The sequence below is a fragment of the Tachypleus tridentatus genome, chromosome 11, assembly GCF_004210375.1.
Source record: "Tachypleus tridentatus isolate NWPU-2018 chromosome 11, ASM421037v1, whole genome shotgun sequence".
Classification (NCBI taxonomy): domain Eukaryota; kingdom Metazoa; phylum Arthropoda; class Merostomata; order Xiphosura; family Limulidae; genus Tachypleus; species Tachypleus tridentatus.
The window spans coordinates 94824938-94845816 of NC_134835.1; the positions used below are offsets into that span (position 1 = coordinate 94824938).

The 20879-nt window shown below is 33.0% G+C and overlaps 1 protein-coding gene across 3 annotated transcripts in view; it reads right to left on the reverse strand.

Annotated features, from left to right (window-relative positions):
* LOC143232817 (ras-related C3 botulinum toxin substrate 1-like) overlaps window positions 1-2918 on the reverse strand; it is a 40977-nt gene extending 38059 nt beyond the window's left edge. For 2 of the 3 annotated variants that reach the window (XR_013017779.1, XM_076468723.1), the window contains exon 1: window positions 2727-2918. The gene's annotated coding sequence lies outside the window, so the exon portion shown is untranslated. The remainder of the gene's footprint in view (window positions 1-2726) is intronic. The other variant, XM_076468724.1, reaches the window with a different exon arrangement.
* Window positions 2919-20879: the final 17961 nt, after the last annotated feature.

Genomic DNA, 20879 nt, shown 5'->3' on the forward strand with positions numbered 1-20879 from the left:
AAATAATACTAGTTGTTGTTGCCATTCTCACACAGCACACCCTTTAAAATGGTGTAAGTTGTGCACAGGAACTAGTCAAGTAATTGACTGTATACCTCCTACAAAACCCTAGAAGAAATACTATCTGGCCTAAAAGCCTTATCTTTTCTTAAACAACCTAATTTTTCTTAACCAGCTCAGAATTAATGCAGCTATCCTGTTTGATCTTTTTTCTATTTATCAACAGTTCAAAATGTCAAATACTGCTTAAATCTTTGTTTGTAAAATCTGAAGAAAAAGCTAAATTTAATAACCCACTCACTCCTTTATCATCCCAATAGGGTCCTACTCCCATCCTAACATTTTGTTTACACTTAATGTATTTAAATAGATTGTTGCTGTTAAATTTTACATTTTCAGCCACACTTTCTTGTACATACTTTTTGATGTCCTAATTTTCTGTTTCACCAACCTTTTTGATATTCTATAATTTTCTAAATCTATTTGTGTTTGTAACAGAGCACTTGGTAGTGTAATAATGGCACTAGTTTAAATATTATAGGATTAAACATTCAAATCTAAACACCCTAACATACAACAAGATTTTCTATGTTTAGTCAGATTATGTTAGCTTAAGTTAGGACAGGTTTGGTAATTCTAAATTAGATTAGTATAAAAGAACTTTTATAACTGCAATTAGTAATATATTGCAAAATGGTTGTGTATATGGGGATAACTATAAATTACTTTCATGAATGCACACATGATGAACATGCAGTCATTTACATTTCATTGTATACATAACCATATACACACCTTCTTATTACTTATTAAGGCAACTTTAAACTTGCAAAAGGTTTCATATCAAAATTTGATCATTAAGAGTGTCAAGTTTTAGAGATGTTTTGTCAATGAGAAGGTTTGCAAACTCAAGAATTATTCCCATATCAAACAGTTTGATCTGGAACAGCATACTAACAAGTTGACAAACAGCATCTTAACTGAGACTATACAACAAAGGACATGTTGACATACGAAGCACTGAGAAAGTATCATGAAAGATATTGAAATAATTTCAATATTAATTACTGAGATGATAATGGGTGACAGATTAAATATTCAGTGATCAGGGATGTCACCGTTCATACTAAGGACAATATTATATAGGAATTACAATGAGTTATTGTGAAAAATTTTATGAACAGTATACTAGTTATGTGATGCGTGCTATCTCATAAAAACAAATTAGGTTAATCTAGTACAACACAGCCTTATTGTGGGTTTTTACTCCAAGAGATTGATAACTTTCTATATTAATGTTGGTAGTGCAGTAAATAATAACACACACACATCTGTTGCATCTCCTTATTTATCATGTAAATTTCTTTAAGCTGAAGATATGTGAAATTTTGCAACTGCATTTTCTTGGTATTTAAAAGAAATAGTTTGTATCTGGTATGTTATTCCACACTAAAACACCTGTTACATTAAGAAATGTGTAGTGTTTAAAAAAGGTCATGTTTTTATTATCAATATTGTATATTGCTTGATTAAAAATTCTATAGTTATTTTCATTCAACTATAGAGAACAAATCATGTATACAAATTCAGCCAATGGTTTCTAAAACCTCACTAACAACAGTCAGACTAATAGGTTAACAGCTAGGTATGATACTGATAATCTTCCAGATAAGAATCTTTCTGATATCAAGAAACTTTTGGTAACATGTTAATTGCCATAAACATTTCTAATTTAAGCAAACTGCCATAAATGTTTTTAATACTAATAAAATGATGTTATTTTCTATAAAAAATATTATTGTACTGTGTCTACCAATTCATTTAAGTCCATGACAATCTCATGAGCTTTACTCATTGTGTATAATTAGACAAATGGAAGCATCATTGTTGAGAGAGCTTCGTGTTATGCATGCATAATATACATTTCAATCTAAATGAAATCTTCACAGAAACATAATAAGGTTATGTAATGTGAAATGTCAGCTAAAAATTTTCCAAGCAAGTTTTATGTTATTTAAAATTGGGGATAAAAAATTATGGCTCTTCTTCCTCACAAATAGACATGTATATGAAATGCATTGACTTTTAAAGCTTTATGATGAATTTTAATGTAAATGATTGATACAACTTTTATGCCACTAAAGTAACTGAAAGTAACATTTGTACAACACTGTGAATTTATTTTATGGCAACTGTAGCTCCTATGCATTCCTTTATCAGAATATCTTATAATTAAGAGAACAAGCAAAACACAGTAACTAATAGGTAAAACAAAGCACTTACAAAAAGTGAGAATGATCTTTATTCTCAAGTGATAGTTAAGCTCAACGTTTTTAAAGAACAGTACTAGTAGACTCGCTCAACTTGTAACTGGCTACTTACCCACTTTAAAAAATTAAAACAGAAACTAATTTAAAAATCAAGATTATAAAACGTCATAGTATACTTGTTCTTAGAGAACGTTATCGTAAAAAAAATCATTAGGCTTAAGTTGTTACATTGAGCACCTTCGAACACGAAGTTTTATAAATGCCTGTGCAAACACTTAAAACCTAAACAAACAAGACTTAATATTGGGAACAAAATCATTTCTATTGATTTTACGTTTAGGTCGTTTAAGCGATTGTGAGTGTAAAGTGTAAGTGTAAACAGGTGAAAAAGAACGAAATAACTACTAGTAGTACTACTCAGTTGTAGTATCACTACTTAATAATAATATAACTTACATGAATAATAGTGCTTGACGTCGCTATAGATTAATTTTATCGTTTTTAAAGTATTTACAATTTGTATATAACAGGTTTATTTTTTACTGAAATATACTACTAGCAATAAATATATCTCCATTTTGTCTACTTATACCACAACCGTACGAGATGACTATATTCTGTATGCTTGATAGTGTTACACCCTCTACTGAAGGAAAATTTTCATTATATTTTTTTAATTTATATTACTTTATTTAACGATTTTTTTTTAAATTTCGCACAAAGCTTCACAAAGGCTATCTGCGCTAGCCGTCTCTAATTTAGCAGTGTAAGATGTAAGACTAGAGTGGAGGCAACTAGTCATCACCACCCACCGCCAACTCTTGGGCTACTCTTTTACCAACGAATAATGGGATTGACCGTCACATATAACGCCCCCACGCCTGAAAGGGCGAGCATGTTTAGTGCGACGGGGATTTGAACCCGCGACCCTCAGATTACGAGTCGAACGCCTTAACCCACCTGGCTATTCCGGGCCCTTTAGCAAAATAATTGAGCATTACAAGTGTACATATTTTCATCGAAGAAAGTCACCAATATATATATATAAAGTAAGGAATACCACTTTATGTTGTAATAATATGAGGTATGTTGAAGACATTACGATAAAGTTAATTGAGGTCAGATTAAAATATTTTGTTTTATAAACTGGAATATGCTGCAGATAAGGGCTAGATCTTTCGAAAATGATAACTTCAATGAGAAATCGTTAACTTTCAAGAATTTCAATTAATAATTAAGAGTTGAAACAAATGAGGGATTTGCGTTATTGACAAAAATTAATGGCAATGCAAGATCAGTAATTACTTGATTCATTTAAAACTGTGCTTCCTGGCATCAAATGTTTCATCATAGCAAGATAATGAGGCCAATATCACGCCAAAACTTTTAACATACTTTCTGTAAACCCTCCATGGTATTTGAATTTCTACTTTAAAAGTCTACATTTGAACTGCTTAATGTTACAGAAACTCACGGGTGTTGATTAGGCGAGTTCACAGTTGCGTGGAGTACTGTGATGGTATAAATATCGTGGTGAAGTAATTCGTGATGACGAGAAACCCACTTGAAATAAAAATGTATCTCAGAACGGCTGGTATGGGTGTTAACATCGATTGAATTCTTCTAGATTCACAAAAATGAAGTGCTGTATACAATAAATAGGTGACTTGATGCTTTATTTTGATGCAGCCAAATCTTCTTGGGATATTGGCTAAACATGTAGGACTAAAACTGTTTGGCAAAATTGTAAGAACATGGATTGACTGTTACATCCTCTCAGTTTCACTTTTGACTTTCATAACTGCACTGTATGGACACTAAAGCTTCCGTTCTCCTGTCCGGTATTTATCAGATTAATTGTCATCAACTTTTTCTTGTAGTTTATTGAATACAGTTGATGTGCAAATATAATGCATTCACTGAATAATCTTAAGACGTGCACCAAAGTCGTTATATCAGATATTTTTCATCATACGTGAAAGAAAACGTTCAATAGTTTGTAGTACATTTAATTTGGAGAAAATATTGAGGAAGCAGAAAAGTTATTCATTTGAGGATGCTTGTTTATCAGCAAGGCAAAATTTATACATATGTTTACTAAATACTGCGTACTGAAATTAATTTTTCTTTAAAGATTAAATTTTTTCATTCTTTTTTTTTTCTCATTAGCTGCAACTGCATTTGATAGAAACGAATTTTCCTTTAACTTATATTGTATTTCGGTGGTTGTATGTGTGTTTTTTCTTATAGCAAAGCCACATCGGGCTAACTCCTCAACCCACCGAGGGGAATCGCGCCCTTGATTTTAGCGTTGTAGATCCGGAGACATACCGCTGTACTAGCAGGGGACTCGGTGGTTGTATGTAAAATGATTGGCTGAAAATGATACAAGTTTGATCTATTTGAATGAGTAACAATTCAAGAAAATAACTTATTTGCTTTATGAAGTTCTGCTAGACTTGGTAAAAACTAAAAAAAAAAAACAATAAGATTGGAGGCATATAAATTTCAGGTGTTTTGTTCTCTTCTCAAATTATTTTAGGCAATGAGTTTGAAATTCGTTCCGATCGAGATGCCTTAAAGTAAGCGTGACTAATTCTTACTAAAATATTAGGTATTCTTCAATAACTTTACGAAGAATGCGATAAATTATAACAGAGTGTGATGCTAGAAATATTTAAAGATAGTGAGGAATTTCCTTAGAAGTAAGTCCAGTTAAAATACTGTCTTAATATTTCTGGCCCCCAGTGACTCAGTGGTATGTCTGCGGACTTACAGCGCTGAAAACCGGATTTCGATACCCATGGTGGGCAGAGCACAGATAGCCCATTGTGTAGCTTTGTGCTTAATTCAAAACAACAAAAACAACTTAATACTTCTTGGAGTTATTTAATAATTAAAATTCTATTTTGGCTTTAAAACTTTATTAAAACTAAGAGATTGTCCCCCGCTGGTACAACGGTAAGTCTACGGATTTACAACGTTAAAATCAGCGGTTCGATTCCCCTCGGTGGATTCAGCAGATAGCCCGAGGTGGCGTTGCTGTAAGAAAAACACCCACTCACCCACCCACTAAGAGATAGTTGTATATTGTAACTTAATGATTTAATATCATAATCAATAAAAATAGCGTTCTTTCTACAATTCTAATAAAGTTACACCTAAGAAAGTTTTTGTGCATAAGGATAGAAATTTACAGGCACCACACATTGAACTTTAAAATTTATTTTGAAGCTTCATTCACAGGCACCACACATTGAACTTTAAAATTTATTTTGAAGCTTCATTCAGGGTTACCCATTTGTTATTCAATCATAGGAATTAAGAAGTACAGTTGCTTATGTTTTTGTTCTTGAACACAGAGCTAGGCAATAGAGTACCTGTGTTCATCTACCATTGATATAAAAATTCTGTATTTAGTGTTATAAGCCATCAGGCGTATCGCTGAACCACTGAACCCTCAACGGATAAAATAAAACTTAAAATATAGTTTTATTTTGTATGTAACCTCGCTGTTGTCTTCATCACGTTACTTCAAGTATCATAGTAAATCATGTATTTTATTAGTGCTTGTAACCTGTTAATTTTCTGTTTTATTTAAAGCTTAGAAATGTCAATAAAATAACTTGTAATACCTTTGTAATCTAAAATATTAACTCTGTCAGTGTTCTTAGTTAATTGCTTGCTTGTTTTTGTTTTGTCTATAGCTGTTGTTATACGCATAATTATTTTAATATCATTATTAATCCAACTTATGTTTATCAATGCTATCTCGAGACCCTTTAATGGGTCGCGTTTCATACCCTTTACTGCCATAAAACTGTTGAATTATTCAGAGAATTGAGTACACTTTATTAAAACGATATTGAATATACAAATTAGCAAGCCACATGACAACTATAGCCGATATATGTGTGTGTGTGTTTTTTCTTATAGCAAAGCCACATCGGGCTATCTGCTCAGCCCACCGAGGGGAATCGAACCTCTGATTTTAGCGTTGTAAATTCGGAGACATACCGCTGTACTAGCGGGGGGCTAGCCAATATAAAGTCGCGGTAGAATGGTCTGTATCAGAACTACATTTTGACAATATTTGGCATTTTGTAAGTAATGCATTGCCAAAAAAATTTGATTGTATTAGAGAATGACACGTAACAGCCCTTTGTGGCACAAAATAATCACATATTCATATCATATAGATGTGTTCGGATCGAGCATTTAGATTTTCTGAGTTGTGGTTAACTTTGTCGTTAATGGCATTGAGAAACAAATGAATGTAGATCAAGAAAGGTACCTGCAAGGAGTCGAACCCCAGCTGTGGGAAGTAAAGTGCAGTGTTTTGTAACAAGCGAGAACCTATGAATGCAAAAATCAGTGACAAAAACCGTTCACTTTTCTTAACTCAAAATTACACAACATGGGGATCTTGGTCTGAAAGAGCAACACAAATCATATGAACATAGTTGCTTCCACGATATACCTGAAACAGCTGTAGAACGAAGCGGGTGTTTTTACTGTTTCATATGAATATATATTGGTTAAGTCGCCAAAAGCAGCATCTATGGATTTCTCTGCGATCGAACTGTTGATTTTGGCTTTGGTTTGTTTGTTTGTTTGTTTGTTTTGGAATTTCGCACAAAGCTACTCGAGGGCTATCTGTGCTAGCCGTCCCCAATTTAGCAGTGTAAGACTAGAGGGAATGCAGCTAGTCATCACCACCCACCGCCAACTCTTGGGCTACTCTTTTACCAACGAATAGTGGGATTGACCGTCACATTAAACACCCCCACTGCTGGGAGGGCGAGCATGTTTAGCGCGACGCGGGCGCGAACCCGCGACCCTCGGATTACGAGTCGCACGCCTTACGCGCATTTGGCTTTGGAAACGCACCTTCTTCCAGGGAAGGGTAATATACTTTTAACACGACAAACTTACGACGGAGCCTACTGTAATGGAAACTCCTGAAAAGAGCTATTGTTAAGGTGCACGACTGCCAAGCAGAGAAAAAATAAACTTGACAACGTGGACTGTAACGTCGTTGGCAAGGTTCAAAAATAATTTTTAGATAATATATTCCACCTCTTTATTTAGTAGGCACTTTGCTAAATACTAAATTGACATACATTAATTTATAAGCGTACTGAAGAGGTTTTATTTTTTGGGAGCATACTACATATTTCGACAGTACATTGCTATGTCTTACTCAAACATATATATATATATAATCGAAACAAAATATATACATTATAACTAGCAGTTGTCTTCATTTTTCGTAACACTTCTTTCGTAACAGCTTTAATAACAATTAGAATTATTCTTACACTATTTCAGCTAATTTAAGATATTATTTCTATAACAGCAATAACGATTATAATGTTTTATAAGTCAGTAATGTATCACTTCAAATTTACACTGCTTGCTATGACAGTAACAATTGAAATAACTAGTTATGTCAATAATATAGCACTCCAGATCTCCACTGCTTGCAACGACAATAACCTACAGAAATGACAATGTAACTTAGCAATACAGTACTCAAAATTTTAACTGCTCGTGTAACTAATTACTAATGTTTAAGATATCGAACATTTTTAACACATCTTCTAATCAAAGCCATCATTTACCTCGATATAACGGTTGAAAGTAACACGAAGTGTGATTAAGAAAGAAAATATGACACATCCTTCGCGTACCTTCTAAAATTTTAACTAACGTTTATGAAACCTTCATGGTTATAAAAATATTATTTAACTGAATAATTTCTTGGATCCTTTCCTCACAGACTGCTGTCACTACATGTTAGTCATTTATGAATGTAATCCCCTAAATTCCCGGAGGTAATATTTGTTCCGTGTTTTGAGAAACACAAATTGTAATTATTAATAATTTGCAGCAATTTTAGAAATGTTTTTGTGATCAGGTTCGAACATGCACATCCTTTCAACTGTGGAGACGTTATTATATTGATGTTAAATCCTACAATTCTTGGGAAAATGTATCCCAAAAGAGTTGGCGGTGGGTGACAACGACTGTCTGCCTTCCTCTTGTCTTACACTGCTAAATTGAGTGTGCCTAGCGCAAATAGCCCTTGTGTAACTTTGCGTGAAATTCAGAAAATAGCAGACAAACAAAATGTGTATGATACCTTGTTTGTTACTTTTTCTGATATCAGTACAGAATGTTATTTAGAGAATTGTCTCAGGAGATGGAATTATTACCCTTTGTTTTACCTTCTGAACTATGATAGCGTTTTTGAAGTTTTTTTGGTTAACACAAAAACAGGTAAACTTTGAAAATTGACATTGATTCAATAAAAAAATATATTTTAAGTTGTTTCATAATATATACAATTTCATGGCAGGAAACCCTTAATTCAAATTACTTTTATTTCATAGATATACGTCTTAATTAAGTGATGCACGTTTGATGAATAATGTATGAAGACTGGCTCTGAATAACAGTTGTAACCAACTTCATACCATCGTTTCCAGATGTTTATATAGACATTTTAATTTGTCAATTCGTGCTTTTATGTGGCCAGCTGTCTGTGAATAACTTTGTTTAAAAAATATAACATTAAATGCACATTTCATAGAATACACGTGCATCACTCTGGATAACAGATGGTTTTATAAAAACTAGATGAAAATTTTAAACTTATGCAATAAACCTGAATGTGTAGGCACATTGCAAGACGCTAAATTAATAAAGCATTTTACAGACACCTATTTACTTGTGAAAAGCCAGGGTTAAAATTTAGTGTTGTATGTCTCATACATTCAAAGAGAAGATCAAAAGCCATTACATAAGTCAATATAAGTTTGAAAAGGATAACATTCTTGCATATTTTGTGATTATTACAATAAATTATTAGTTTGAGATACATTAGAAGTGTAAGGTAAAATAAATTTTCTACAATATCATTTGTATCCAGACATTATTGTAAGAATTTGCTTTACCTGCCCCTAGTTGCTCTGCAATAAACTTGAGAGCTTATGTATTAAAAATCAGGCGTAATATCCGTGATAGGATCGTCACAAAGAGTCCATTACCAAGTTTATGCTTAAACACAAAAAAATACATAAATTAGTTTACCAATTTGTTAATTAAAACGTTTGACTTGAAATATAATTTCAAATATTAATTTTGCATTTTTTATGTATATAAATGAGCTATGAATCAAACTATTATGGTTAAATCGAGAACTCTTGTTTGTAAAACTATAGTGTTAACTTAAGAAGAGTTTGTATTATTGCACATGAAAATCTAAAATTAACAAGTGTTATATCAAGCCTGGTAATACAGATTTTAATAATTTAGGTTAATAAGAAACTAGTGCCCGATAATAACATTATATTCGAAAAAGTTCAACTCTTAGAACCATATTTAAACTTTTTAAAAAATAAAAAACGTAAGGTTATAATTAAAAACGACAAATATAAATGTGTAGATTTTTAAATATAATTATTAACTTAATTGTCACATACGGAAATTTAATTACCTTAGGGATAGGGCGAAAGAAGTCCCTGATGGCTCGCCGATAAGTTTAAATATTTATGACATTAATATCAAGGGTTGTATTTTAGTTATTCGTGATGGGCGTAGCACGGGTAGCCCATTGTATAGCCTTGTGCTTAACAACACATGGACACCAGCGTGAAAGACGCTTTTGTTAATCCAAAGTTTGTTCCAGATAATTTAACTTGAAATTGAATCTCCACTTCCAATGAAGGAAAACCATGTCAAGTTTTTATTTCGTTACTCGTAATAATAACATGTTTAAAACTTGGTTCAAATGCATTTTAGTTCGAGAGATTAGATTTTTTGTTATGAGCAAAATGAAAGTTATCTAGCATGGCATGCTACAATAATAAACGAAATATATTTATTCAAGACCCCCAGTAGTTTAATCTAAAATGTACACATTTTTTTAGCTTTTTAGCAACCAATTTTAGTGATTTACAGTAGTACTATTATATTTACTAGTTTATAATGAACAGAGAAGTTCTAAAAGCTGCACATAGTTAATTGCACTTATCTTTATATGCTGAAACAGTTGAGTGGGGTCGCAAATACGAGCAGTGTTACCACAAGTAACACATTTAATACATGTGTACCTGTTTAAGGCTAATTCCCAACCCTTCAACGCGCAAAGTTGTCAGATTTTTTGTTGTTGTTTAGGGAGAAAATTTGTATACCAAGATTGGTTTAACGTTTGTATTTTTTAGCAAGCTTGCTATACAAACATCTTTCCTGTAATAAGAAAAATATCTGATAATTTGTGTGTTGAATTATTGGGAATTTACCGTGTACTTGATACAAGATATTTCAAAGGAGGTCATATTCATTACTTTGTACTCTAGCAGAAATTTCGCAAAACAGAGCGTTTATGAACATCGAAAGGATTCGAAACCATACTTCAAGTTATTTGGTTGATAAAATGAAGAACCAAAAGGCTATTGCGATGAAACTGGGCATATCTCCTTCTACTGTTAAGAACAAATTAAACAAATATATTAAGTTCGTAAGCTTCGAGCTACACCTTAAAATGAACTGCTGGTTTTAAAATCGTTTAAGATGTTGATTTTAGGTGTTTCTAGAAAATATAATTTTTTAAATTTTTGTTGGATGTTAATAAAATTGTCTAAGTTGTCTTGTTTCTGTTGGCTGTTTTCTTGTTTTTGTTTTCTGTGGAAAGTATCACAAGTCTCCTGGCTAGATGTTTCTAAACATATTTTGATTTCTAAGGTTCTAAATAAAGAAACAAACAAAAACAAACGCAAAATTAAAGAAGCCTTACTTATACAACAACTCAAGCCCAAAATAAACCAATATAAAGGAACACCTTTATACCTATATTAAAAATAATATAATAAATAATAATAATAAAATAAATAATATAAAATTATATATTCAAACATCTAAGCACACTCTCTACATTCCGACACTAAGTTACACAACCCCTTTCAAACATGTAGTCAGCTTCCGGTCAGTTACCTCTTTCTTTCTTTGTGAACCTGACGATAACCAAAGAAGGTCGAAACGTTGTTCGCTCCTCTGCGTAAAAAATGTTCTCAACCCAAACGAGCCGTTTTTACATATATATTTTTTCTCTACAAGTGAGTTTTCTCGACATCACTGATTATTATTTCAAACAAATATATTCTTTCTGAAAAAGACGTAATTAGTTTTCTTGGCTTTAATAACGTGTAGCTGTTGTTCAAAGATAAATTTGGCTGAAATAAAAAAGTTTTATTCTTAATATCTAAGCATCAAAGGTAATTTTCTCTTAACTTTGGTGCCAAACTACCAGTATTTGAAATATACACATTCCATATATTTGAAGTCCGGATTAGCTTCCGTTTCATGCAGATGATCTTGGTTATTGGAAGAACCTTGTGTAACTAAGCTTAATAAATTATGAATGCAGTTCCAACGTCGTTTATAGTTGAGTTTTCATTAAATTACTGGGATGATGTAGCTCTTTAAAGTTTTTTAAAGTGTGTTTATTTCTAAATTATTGACCAACTTGATTCCACTTTCCGGTGAGAATTTTGAGGAATGTCTGTCGAAAGTTACGATTTAAAATGGTATAGCATATTCGGTTAACCATGGAGGAGAAGGAGTAACCCATCCATCCAAAAATGTACATGAATGTTAGACTGATTAGGTATTGTCTGTTGAGGTACAAACCCAGAATCAGATTTGTTACAAAGAATGGAGACCACAGAAACACAATAGCGAAAACACACAACTCCTAAAATTTTTATAGCTGTTGTTCCAATTTGATGATTGTACTGTTCTTGAGATTTTTCTAGTCATTGTTTGTTCTTTTTCTGTTAAAGTCAGTTGTATTTTCTTTTGTATATAGTCTTCGTCTGAGCAAGCTTCCTGATGAGATGTTGACTGGCTTGGTGTAGGCGAATAGAATGATTCAGAACACCTTAAGAAACGTACCTTACTAGGAGAAGAAGCATGGTCTGTGACGGTGAACTGCATAGTTACTGAATTTTTAAAGTCTTTTAACGTGTTTTTTATCATGAAAAATTGAGAAGAAGTTTATGTGACAAGTAGGTTTTGTTCCAAGTAAATATTGAAAAGTTGATTTTTAGATTTTTACTAGAGTGGCTGAGTAGAAAACAATTCGGTATCACCTCAAAATATGATATAACCTGGTTTTATGTTAAATGCCTAGTACCAATACTTGAAACACATTTGATTAATGCAATATAACTTCCTTCCAAGGAACAGAGACGATGAAGTAACACAAAAGTTGTTAAATGGCTTCAACAAATATTCCAAAGACAGAAAGGGTTCTTTATTTATTAAGTCGTCATACTAAAAAGTTGAGATGAAAGATGGGCAGCTGTGATTACGTTGGGAATTTTTGCGGTATGTTTCGTCTTCCATATATCAGATTTCATTTTTATATCGCTACTTGTTTTGTACTGCGTAGAAAAACTATTTCTGTTTACGCAGAAGTTTCTTAAATTATCCGTTAACTGTTTTAATGGAATTTGTCGATTCTCTATCATACCTGCAAACAATTCATGTATACTTTTAGAATTAAAACTTACCTCGGATATTCCTCTAATAATTAATTGAAACTCAAATCTATTTGAAGCTCCCTCGTTTCTTGTTCTTCTCGATTCGTTAATGAAATGCTTTGTTGAAAGGAAACAGTAGTGAGCCGTATGGTGCTCTAGTTTAAAAACATGAACTTTTAACAAAGCTTTGGCTCACGTTTTCTAACTTCATTCTATACCCGGTATTCACTTTAGTTTTAGTTGTTAAATTGGATATTGTTCCGTTGCTTTCAAATAGGATATTCTTTTACTTGCTGCATATTAATCTAACAGTGACTAGATATCTGGTTACCATTATAATAAGTGGGATGAAAAACTGATTATTGATCCGACAGTAGCAAAAACCGTTTCGAATCATGGATTGGAAATCCTTTTTATACAAAATACTAAGTGGAAGGGACATAGCTATCAATAAATTTCACACAATACAAAGCTTGAGCACAACTCTTCGTTTTGTTTTATGCAAGCCAAAGTTCATAGGACTTTGAGACAGAGGTAGCAGTCCACAATGCATAATTGAACAGGTACCACATAGGACGTCCAAGGATACTCAGACGAAACAGTAGACTGTAGGGAGGGGAAAATAACCTGAAATATAGAACGTTCATAATTTGATATAATTTCTCAGTTGTATATGAGAGTAAAGTGATTTCATATAGAATATTCGTGCCTTAATTTATGGTTGGAGAATAAACTAATTTAAAAGTATAAAAAGTTGCGCCTACTTATATTTTAAGTCAGCATTATAATAAAAGCCAAAAGTAACCCTCCACAAATATTGAGCATTTGTTTGTTTGTTTTGGAATTTCGCACAAAGCTACTCGAGGGCTATCTTTGCTAGCCGTCCCTAATTTTGCAGTGTAAGACTAGAGAGAAGGCAGCTAGTCATTACCACCCACCGCCAACTCTTGGGCTACTCTTTTACCAACGAATAGTGGGATTGACCGTAACATTATACCGCCCCCACGGCTGGGAGAACGAGCATATTTGGCGCGACGCGGGCGCGAACTCGCGACCCTCGGATTACGAGTCGCACGCCTTACGCGCTAGGCCATGCCAAGCCAAGCCAAATATTGAGCACCTACTTAATTTAGTTTCTTAGCTGAATGGTACTGGATAGGGTTCATCACACACACACACATATATATATATATATATAGTGTATTCATTTACTTCTTTCTTTGTACATTAAAATATAAAATAACTCAAAATGCAGAATAAATACCTTTTAGGCCACTTCTCTAATTTCATGGAGAGACATAAAAGTAACCTGATGTGAAGAATAATCAAAAGGTAGCTTTTCAACTCTTCACTAATATATAAAATAATATAAAATATAGAATAGTAACATTTTGAATGACATTTCTAATTGTGTGCAAGGACAGGAAGCAACCTGAAATGTAGATTAACCAAAAAGTTTTTCAGCTCTACAGTGAGATAAAAATAATCTAAAATACTGAATAACTAAATCTTAATTTACTTTATTAGTTATATGGTAGGATATAAAACACCTTTATAAGTACCAATTCCACGTCTCGGTTTAGTTTCAAAGTTTTACGATACCATTAGTTATAGTTGGATTTCACATAAAACTACTCAAGTGCTATCTGCGTTAGCTATCTTCTAGACAGAAGGAAGACTGCTACTGATCTCAAGCATAAGATAAACGACATGCAGCAAATAATAGCAGTATCAAGAAAACTAAAGAAACATTTACTTCGATCTTTAAATATTGTGAAAAGACTGAAATTTACTAAAATATATAAACTGGACTGTGATGACTAAAAATGGATAATATTGACAGATAAATACAAGTGTGTAATATTTGGTTCAAAGCATGTCGAGGGAAAAAATGTGAAAGGTACTTCTCTAAATGTAGAGCACCTATTATGAAGCGTGGAAGGGGCAGTGTGATGTTTTTCTGCGGAGTTGAAAGAAGATATTTGCAAAACAGATGGAATAATGAGTCATTACAGGTGCCATCAGTTCACAATCCATTATGCCATGCCCAGTAGTTTGCATATTATTGGTAAAGAAATATTCTACCAAAAAAATAATGATCCCAAATGTTCATCCAATTTACACAAAAATTACTTAGTTAAGAAAGAAGCTGGACTAATGATATGACGTCAAATTGTTTTACTGTCCAGAAATGGTATGAAGCAAATGGATGTTATGAGAACATTAGTGTATCCTAATCGTACTGTATCCACAGTTCTGAAACGTCATTGAGCTAAATGAAACGTTGTTCCAGGAAAAATGCCAAAACCTACTGCTCGAGATGACCGTGTTTCAATCAGGTAGACATGTTAAGGTCGAAAGAAGTCTTGCAACACCCCACGACAGGGATGACGCGAACACGTTCATTGCAGGATATCCAGAATAGCACCGAATAGAAAATTCACCAAACATATTTATATTCAAAGAAGAGATATCAGCAAACCAATATTACCGAGAATTCACCAGTTGTCCACCATTTTGCGTGGACAAGACAGTATACCAACTGACAGTTAGGACACTGATAGCATATCATCTTTTCAAATGAGCCCTGTTTTTGGCTTTATGTTCGTCGTTTGTCTGGAAAACAGATAACAGAATATTTTCTTTCCGACATGGAATAATACAAGACGTGGTGCAATATATTTGAGCAGCTATTCATCATGGTGAAAAACTCTTCATATCCTCCAGAGAAACGCCAATGATGCCAGCTACAAGCATCACAAGAAGACACTGTTTCGGCCATATGCTAGGGTAAGGTTTGACAATAGCATTTTGTTCCAGGATAACAGTGCCATTACCTACAGTACACGCAATGTACAGGATTATCTCGACACAAAGGACGTTTTAAGATTACCATGTTCAGCAAAGTATTCTGAACTGAGCAAAAAAATTGCAAACCACGATCCTAAACCAGCTACTGTAGCTAATGTTCAGCGCCTTCTAATGGTAAGCTATGAGGAAATTACGGCGGGTTACATCAGTTTGGTTTGAATTTCGCACAAAGCTACACGAAGGCTATCTGCGCTAGCCGTCCCTAATTTAGCAGTGTAAGACTAAAGAGAAGACAGCTAGTCATCACCATCCACCGCCACCTCTTGGGCTACCAACGAAAAGTGGGATTGACCGTCACATTATCACGCCCCCACGGCTGAAAGAGCAAGCATGTTTGATGTGACGGGGATTCAAATCCTCGACCCTCGGATTATGAGTCGAGTGTCTTAACCACCTGGCCATGCCGGGCCGCTTACATCATTAATCTCATCTACAGATATTCTCTGTTGCCTTGTGGAGGTTGTTAGAGTACGAGGAGGACCAACCAACTACTGAATGTTTAATATGAATTGATATAGTGTTATAGACGGTATTTATAGTAATTTGAAGTTATATTTTGTCGTTTTTATATACGTTTTCGTAAGATTTTTTTGTGATATACGAAATGCTGAGTCACGTTTATACTCTCGTCCCTAACACGTGTCCAGCAACAGTCAGTTGCAAACTCTCTTTGTTAACCTGAAGATGTTAACCTGAATAAACATAATAACATAAAAAAATGGGATATTAGTTAGTTATACGTTGAAATGCATACAATTTTAAATTTTAAACATGAATTGAGTAAACACTTACATAAGTTTACTCTGTGCACGTCTTCAAAATTCGAGTTAATATGAAGATGTAAGTCTGTCATTAACAATTAATTCTTATGATAATCTTAGTTCGTAAGATACTGAATAAAGTTATTTAACGAAATGTGATCTCAGTATCCAGGTGAAGGAATTCACTTGAAATGCAAGACAAAAGCATGAATCAAATATCTTTCTATACAAATGGAGACCCGCATATTTCCATTTCACTTTGATGTTTCATATACAAGTAGTGTGATAATTCTAAGGCTTCCTGTCGTGAATCTCCCACCAACGGCTATTGTAGTAAAAATAGTGTAAAGGAAGTTATTGTAATGCTGAAGATTTATGCATTAAGTTTAATGGCTCACAACCTTGTTGCTTCAGGTCATACCATGAGAAGGTTGATAAAAAGGAGATCTGTATATCGTCATCTACAACACTAATATAACAGTAGACCATTGTTTTAGTTGTGCAGTTCACCCTTATTATACAGGCATCTTCATTTATATTGCTATTTAAGTCTTTTACACACTGACGAAAGCCTTTGACAGTTTCTAAGCCACATTTTCTGAGAAGATGATTCTCAGTTACTTCCTTCTTTTCAGGTGCGGTTTTAGTAGGCCTTTGAGTTATACCAAATCTGCCTTGAAGGCTATTGTTCATCTTTAATACTGTTCTTTGACATTCATAAGTGAAGATCAGAATAGGCAGTCTTCTTCTTCGATGATTTGTGCTGTTGAATTTGATGATCACATAAAGGCTAAAAAAGTATCCCAAAATAAAAAGCACAAAGAAAGACTTCGAATATTCACCATCTACACCATTAAACATTTTAGGTTATATAAGACCCCTTTTGTTTAGCGGAAGAGTAGAATACTTCGTTTTAATCTAACATTGTCATCGAGCATCCCCTAAGTGGAACTGATATATGGAGATATTGTTCCTTTTTAAGCATAAAGCTTCTAGTGTATTATATGAGTATAAATATTCTAAATATTATTTAAAGGTATATTGGTTCCCTCCCTCGATGGCTAACAGTCCACAAACAAGAATGTGCTAATTTAAGATCTACATCATATTCAAATATTAAGAAACGTGATGTGTAAATGAAATGAACCTATAAATGGAGGACAATTTTAAATCCTTGCTAGCATTTCGAATAAATAAAATCTATTAGTTAAGAGATCGAAGTTGAACTAATAGAATAGTGCAGTTCGTTTGCTATTTCGACCTTTTTCGGTCATCCTCTGCATAAAAAATATTCTCAACCCAAACCAGCCGTTTTACACATGTATTTTTATCTACAAGTGGGTTTTCTCGTCACCTAAGTTGCAATTATACCATTTAAAGGTCCTTTAATTTCAGTGTTAATTTATTATTATTGGTAACCAGTAAGTTAAAAGTAATAAAAGAACAATCGTGCCAAGTTTCCATCATAATATATATATATATATAAATTAGATATATTGCAAGTGTGTATTCATGATCCATTTTATTTTTATCTATAAAACACGCAATTCTTTCAAATAATATCGTGCTAGCTCAGTTGACGGGCCCGGCATGGCCAAGCGTGTTAAGGCGTGCGACTCGTAATCTGAGGATCGAGGGTTCGCATCCCCGTCGCGCCAAACATGCTCGCCGTTTCATCCATGGGGGCGTTATAATGTTACGGTCAATCCCACTATTCGTTGGTAAAAGAGTAGTCCAAGAGTTGGCGATGGGTTGTGATGACTATCTGCTTTTCAACTAGTCTTACACTGCTGAATTAGGGACGGCTAGCACAGATAGCCCTCGAGTAGCTTTGTGCGAAATTCAAAAACAAATAAACAAGCTCAGTTGATAAGAGCAAATTACTTCATTCTAAAATGCGACAGTGAGAGAAGTTCAGAGGATTTAGCGACACGTTAATTAACTATGTATTAAGATGATAATTTACACTTCATAAAATGTACTAGTACATCAGCAGTACTTTGGTACATCTCCATTATAACAGCATGGTTCCAGGAAGTAGTTTTTCCCTGGGTTATATTGAAGTGAATGAATAAATCATGTAACTGATTTACTGTTACACATTTATTTTAATATCTACATTTATTTCAGTTTTATGTATGTGGCGTTCATTGTTAAATGTATATTGCGAAAGTCACGTCTGTTCTTTAAATTTGTAGAAGATTTCCGATTGTGTGAAACGACAGTGCTCTATGTGTGTATGTAAAATATTAATTATTGCCGGTTGAACTTTCTAAATACCTACCTAAACATTGACACGCCAAGAAACGGAAACAGAATGTTGTTGGTTTGCTACAGTAAGTAGCCTGGGAAGCAATAATTGTGGTTAACGCTTATTAATAGCAAAACTACAGAATATGACCAGAAACATTTTTAAATTTCAAACATTACAAACCGTTCAACTTCAGTGAATTAACTTCGGACGTTAGAATTTCTTCAAGGACCTTTTAGATGGTCATTTTAAAACTAGAATTTATTCTGATTTCGTTTAATATTAAAATATAATTTAATATTTTTGTTTAATATCACATCTAATTAATGAAATTAAATTAATTTAAATTATTCCAAACATTTATATTTGAGACATGAAACGACTGTGTACGGTCATATATACTATATATAACGTGACCTTGGATTCACTTGACATGAAAGGATGCAGTTGTAAGATTTTGTAATTTATTGTTGCTGCACAGAACATTGTATATCAAATATTTTTGTATACGTTCTCCCACCAGTCACTGTTGTCTTTAGAAATAACAAAAAGGGAAGCTTTTTAAACATTCAAAGTAACAAATTCAACATCCACCTTTGTTATTGGATATATTGAAAAGTATATTTTAACAGTTACTGGGTTATAAAGTAGTTTAGAGCTTGTCAACTAATGAAGTGTAGAACTTGTCAACTAATGAGCTGTAAAGTTTATCAACCGATGAAGTTTACACACTCATATCATATTGAGCGGAAATCCAAAACCCTAAAAGGAAATTCTGTATGATCTGTTTTTATGGTGTGCTTTTCTCGTTAAACACGTTGAAATGTAAATGTACTACTTTCACAAAGTCACTAACAGTTGCACTATTCTTGAGCTTGGAGAGCTTATCAAAAATTTTGATAAGAAGACACCCTCTTTCCCCTTTGTGGAATAATTTTTTATAGGATTACAGTAACAATATCATTACTGCCAAATCAGGTTCTGTGAAAAACTATATTTCAGATTTTTTAATATGCTGCTATTTTTTTGTTTTACCTCCTTTCAAACGCGTGTTTGTCATCTAGTTCACTACAAAAAATGTTGAAGTAATAATTACAATAAAACGTTTAAGAAACAAGTAACAAACACGTTGCAACAAGAAAATAATTTGTTTGGTCATTTACATCTTTTTTGAAATAGTTTATAAAAGTATGGAGATTTGGTTAATGGGTGCAGATGAGGAATCTTTTTTTTTCCTACAACCACATTATAACTGCTGTTGTTTTTTAATATTTGAAACAATAATATTAATATTTTTATGATGTTTGCTCATATAAAAGCTTATATAAAATAATGTGAGTGAGCAATGCAAAATATTCGTTTGTAAGAAAAGCATATTCATTTCGAGTAAATGTTGAATGCTTCAGTTACAAAGGTAAGTTTAGATCTTTTCATAACTAAACTATCAAGACTGACATTTCAGATCTGCCATTTTAACATGAAAATGCCAAAACTAAGCGGTGTTTATAAAATAGTAATTTTGTGAAATTAACAAAAATATATTTATATTTTTACACAGTTTTAGGGATATGATAATGGATATAATGTGTATTGCATTTCTCATTACCATTGCAAGAGATGTTTGCTATAAAACAATGTAAGTTTTAGATGGTTAAGTTTATTTATCTGAACTAATTGACAGGCAGGCAAATAAATGGATGGAAGGATAGTTTATTAACCAATTAAGAAAAAATTAATAAGACCTTGAACTACAAAAGTATTATTATTATACTTACACAATCTGATTCAGCTGAGTCAACGTTGAAGAAAATAATATATTTTTATCAACTACTTATTATATCTGTGTATAAAGAACTAAATTATCAGCAATAAACAATATTTACAGACTGAACCAGGCCTTATCTAGTGACTAGAGTGTCAAGTTGCAGTTGAAAAGCTTAGGATTCGAGTCATAATACGTCACATTTTGTTGATGTAGAGGCGTTATAACCGTAACACTCAATCCAGGTTAAGTTGAATCAGCCGTAAATGTTGATAACTGGTTGCCCTGATCCTAGTCAATATTTTTTAATTAGGAAGGATTATGAGTGTCTCTTGGAATTTCTGATCTAGCCTTTAGTTCATGCGTTACATAAGGTATCATTCAAGTTGAAAATACGAAATGCACTAACTACAAAAA